Genomic DNA, 4,731 nt, shown 5'->3' with positions numbered 1-4,731 from the left:
CTCTTCCACATGCTATTGGAGCTTGACAATAGAAGATGCCCTCACTCACTCCTCCGGCGCCCGCCTTGCCACGCCACGCCTCGACGCGCGGCGGGTTGCGGAAATTAGCTGATCTGAGCTCACATCTATGCGTTTATGCCGTCACGTGAATCAGATCGCATCTCGAGAGGGGCGATTAGGCTTTTAGGAAGCGACCACGCGACTGCTCGCCTCTGATCCGGGTCATCTTCGTTATCACTATGTCCACCGACGCCGAACGTGTCGCTGCTGAGAAGATCTAAGCTGACAAGAAGGCCGCCGAGGACGCAACTATTTTTGGGAAGCAACCACGCGACTGCTCGCCTCCGATCCGCGTCGTCTTCGTCATCACCATGTCCACCGACGTCGAACGTGTCACCGCTGAGAAGATCGAAGTTGACAAGAAGGAAGCCGCTACTGCCGCCGCCGCGGCTTCTGCCTGGCCTACTAGAGGGTATAACTCGTTTATCCCGCTCCTAGTGTATTCTGTTTTAGCCATTCTAACGTTATATGTAGATGTGCTGCTGTTAGTGTAGTATGCGTTTGCATGATCGAATATCAGCATGTGTTTATTTCTGTCTAGAAAATTTGTTGTAGGCTTGTAGTGAATAACATCTGAATGTGGCTGTTGACCTTGTCCCATGTTACTGGCCTGCCATGGCCGCGTCGATCACTGGCTCACTTAGAACACGAGTTAGTGGAATTTTGTTATAAGAGTAACGGTTGAGAGTGAGTGGGGTGCGGGTTGGAGTTGGCCTATTCAGTTACAGTTGTCTTGAGCAGAATAATTTTTCTATTTTGGAAAATGTGGCAAATTGCATTTCATTAGAGATGGCTTTGCTATAAATTGCATGAGTGAGAGGTTTGTATTTTTTTCATCAAGTTGTACATTTTTTTATCTTTATATAGAAGGGTAAAAGTATTGGTAGGTTGATTCAAGAGTTAATAACGTACATGGTGGTGTATCAATTGCATGGACATCATATTTTTATTTTGTGGTAATGCATGACATTCAACTATACTTTATAATGTGACAATGACTCGTGAGACATTGGATGTGCTTTCTTGGGTGTCACGGGCGGCGCACGCCTCCTCGGCCTTGGCGGTCCGTGGTGAAAGTACGGTGTAAAAGAGAGAGGGCTTCATGACGAAGATCGAGCTGGGCGTCATTCGGTTTTAAAGGAGTGGGCTCCAGCGAAAAATATCTTGCTACGGGCTGGTTCTCCCTCTAGATTAACTCATTAGGTGGACCATTAAGCTAAGCTTGTAGGTTGTAACTAAGGAGTAGCATTTTACATACTCAACTTATCTTAATCGGGTCACTAGGTGTGGGAAGTGCTAATCGAATCACTGCGTATACCCTTAATTAGCTCAACGAGGACACGGTCATTTGGGTATGACATTGTGCACGACGCACACGTTAGGATACTATGCTAGTACTACCAGGCAGCAAGTAAACGGATGCTGAACTTGGACAATGGCACTCTTTGTGGAAGGTTCGATTGAATCTCTGGTCAGCAGTCAAACTCATACGTACCAAATTAGAGAGGGCGATGGAAAAACTCAATGAAGTCTCTTACAGTTTTCTTCTTGCAAACAGACAATGTCAACATCATGCCAAGTGGACAAATACGACGTGTGTCACAGTAGACCAGTGACCGTATATGAGTCCACACGGTATTCCGTATTCGGCTAAAATTGCCAAACTCGATGGAGTTGAAACTTAGAATGACTTATTATTATTTTTCCACACACGATTCCAAAAACTAGCACCGTGTTGTGTGGGGCTGGAAATATTAGGCTACATCTGCCGTGACCTAGGATCACCGTGTTGTGTGGGGCTGGGAATATTCAGCTACATCTGCCGTGACCTACGATCAAACCGTTTTAGCAGGCCGCCTATTTAAGCACCCGATTCCGGTAGCTTCAGCACCAGCTACAACTACTACTCTTGTTACTCACTTAGCTTGCCACGTTTGCTCGCAAATCACTCGATTTGCTAGCGGCGTACATGGCAGGGACCAAGATGACCACCCCTTTCTTGCTGCTGCTCCTCATTGCCCTAATGAGCAGCGTGGTCGCGGCCCGTGAGTTGGCCGGCGGCGGGGAGGCGGCGATGCAGGCGCGCCACGAGGAGTGGATGGCCAAGCACGGGCGCCAGTACAAGGACGACGCAGAGAAGGCGCTGCGCTTCTAGGTGTTCAAGGCCAACTCCGAGCTTGTCGCCAGGTCCAACGCCGACGGCACCAAGAAGTACCACCTGGCCGTAAACAAGTTCGCCGACCTGACCAGCGAGGAGTTCGCCGCCAGGTACACCGGGTTCAAGCCCGCGCCACCGGGACCCAAGATGCTGCCGGGATTCAAGTATGAGAACATCAGCCTCTCTGTCGCCGACGAGCAGGGCGTTGACTGGAGGACCACAGGCGCAGTTACCGGTGTAAAGTACCAAGGACGGTGTGGTACGTACCAGCAACTTAGTGCATGCATGTATGCACGTTCCTTACCGTGAGTAGTCCGTAATAAGTAAAACTTACACGACGACGACGTTTGGTTTGCTACGTACAGGATGCTGCTGGGCCTTCTCTGCGGTGGCTGCCGTGGAGGGCATCCACCAGATCACCACCGGCCAGCTGGTCTCCCTCTCGGAGCAGCAGCTGCTCGACTGCACCACCGAGAACCACGGGTGCGGCGGCGGCTTCATGACCTCTGCCTTCGAATACATAGTGGACAACGGAGGCATCACCACCGAGGACGCCTACCCATACGTCACGGCCCAAGGCAGGTGCGACTCCGATGCCACGCGGCCGGCCGCCACCATCCGCGGCTACCAGGTCGTGCCCGCCAACAACGAGGACGCGCTCGCCGCCGCCGTCGCTAACCAGCCCGTCTCCGTCGGCATCGATGGAAAGCAGCCGAGCTTCCAGATGTACAATGGCGGCATCATGACCGGCGACGCCTGCGGCACAGAAATTAACCACGCGGTGACCGTGGTGGGCTACGGTGTCGAGCAGGATGGGACAAGCTACTGGCTCATCAAGAACTCATGGGGCCAAAACTGGGGAGAAGGAGGTTACATGAAGCTCCAGAGAGGCACGGGCGCCTGCGGCGTTGACATGCTGGCATCTTACCCTGTTGCATGAACCTAAGATCCATCAATTAATTATTAAAAATACATAACACTACTAGAATAAACACAACCTTCGACACTATATATATATAGAATAAACACAACCTGATGAACCGCATTTGCTTGCTTTGAAGACACGAGATTATCAAGGCTCACTCCTAGCTATAACATGAGATTGTTTTACTATCTAATATGTACTATGAATGAGCGATTATTTGTATCATTCATTCTAGCCACCTTCGACACTGTACTATATGTTTCAAGTAATATAACAGTGCTTTGTACTCCCTCCGTCCCATAATATAAAAGCGTTTTTTACACTAGTGTAGTGCCAAAAACGTTCTTATATTATGAGACGGAGGGAGTACTTGTGAGTTCATAAAAAAAAAATCGACTCAACATATTATAGACGATCTTTTGCCAGAACATCATGGTCTTGCCTGATGTCCCAGCTGTTCCATTCTCTTGGAAATGTCAATTTCAGCATCGATAGAACGTCAGGAATGATAAGATAGGATACCCCAGACCCAAACTACCCATGGTCCGTTATGAAAAATGTCAATTCCGTCAGGCAAAAATGTCACGAATGATCATAGGGATGCCCCAACCCCAACTAACCGCATCCGGGCTCGCACTTTTAATATGGCAATGTTATCGAAACAATGTTGGCGTTTACTTTCGGAACCTGATTCTATTTGTGCTCAAGTTCTAACGACTAAGTACTATCCATAAGGTGATCTCCTAAACTGTGTGTTGAAAAAGGGAAGCGGCGGCGGCGGGGCCCTGTGGCGACAATGACAGGTCGGTAGCAGGTGGTCAGTTCGGTGATCTTCCACGACGCCACCAACCATGCATATTCCTCCTTCGGATCTCTCCATCAGAGTCGGAGCTACGCTGCCTTCGATGCGGGTGGCTGTATCTGGCACGGGTCTTATGTTTCCACACTGCCTCTGCTGTGAGGATTGGATCGATGTTCATCTTCGGTGAAGTCGGAGTCGCTTGCTCGAAGACTAGGGAGGGCGATGACGCCCGTTGGGGAGAAGTGATGATGATGACGTCGGTGTGTATCTTGATGAGACCCTCTTAGTTGAGGGGTGTGTGGTGTATCATGTGTGTCCCGCTCGGCAGTTTGTGACGGTTTTAGCCCAGCTTTCCGTTGATTAACGGGGCAACTCTCTTCTGCTTAATTAATGGATGAGGCAAATCTTTTGCCTCCGTTTTGAAAAAAAAATGTTCACTGTTTTTGAACTTTGACACATACTTGACAAACTTGTGTATATGTGTTTTATTTCTGAAACTGCACTGCAAAAGATGTATTTTAATTGATTGTTCTCATAATTTACTGGGATAACATGGGTCTCATTCTAATCCAATCAAATGTAAGTGGTATGGCTTGGTTCATATTTGTTGGTACACCGAGCTTCAGTGTTCTCCCATCATCTCATCTGCTAGGTTTCTCATTGATGAATTTAAGTGATTTGTGATGTCTTCCATTAAGTAAACAGTCTGTGCTAAAACTTGTGTATATGTGCACATGATGAACTCATTAACTTCTCAATGGCCTGTCATGCTACTTGTGTTCAGGA

At 48.6% G+C, this 4,731-nt stretch overlaps 1 pseudogene; it reads left to right on the top strand.

Moving 5' to 3' along the window:
- The first annotated feature begins 1,956 nt into the window (after nucleotides 1–1,956).
- Nucleotides 1,957–3,526, top strand: LOC109786397 (senescence-specific cysteine protease SAG39-like; annotated as a pseudogene).
- The last annotated feature ends 1,205 nt before the right edge of the window (nucleotides 3,527–4,731 follow it).

Source organism: Aegilops tauschii, chromosome 4 (genome assembly GCF_002575655.3).
Source record: "Aegilops tauschii subsp. strangulata cultivar AL8/78 chromosome 4, Aet v6.0, whole genome shotgun sequence".
NCBI classification, from domain to species: domain Eukaryota; kingdom Viridiplantae; phylum Streptophyta; class Magnoliopsida; order Poales; family Poaceae; genus Aegilops; species Aegilops tauschii.
Note: the sequence above shows the minus strand (reverse complement) of the source record. Positions and strands in the feature narration are given on the sequence as shown.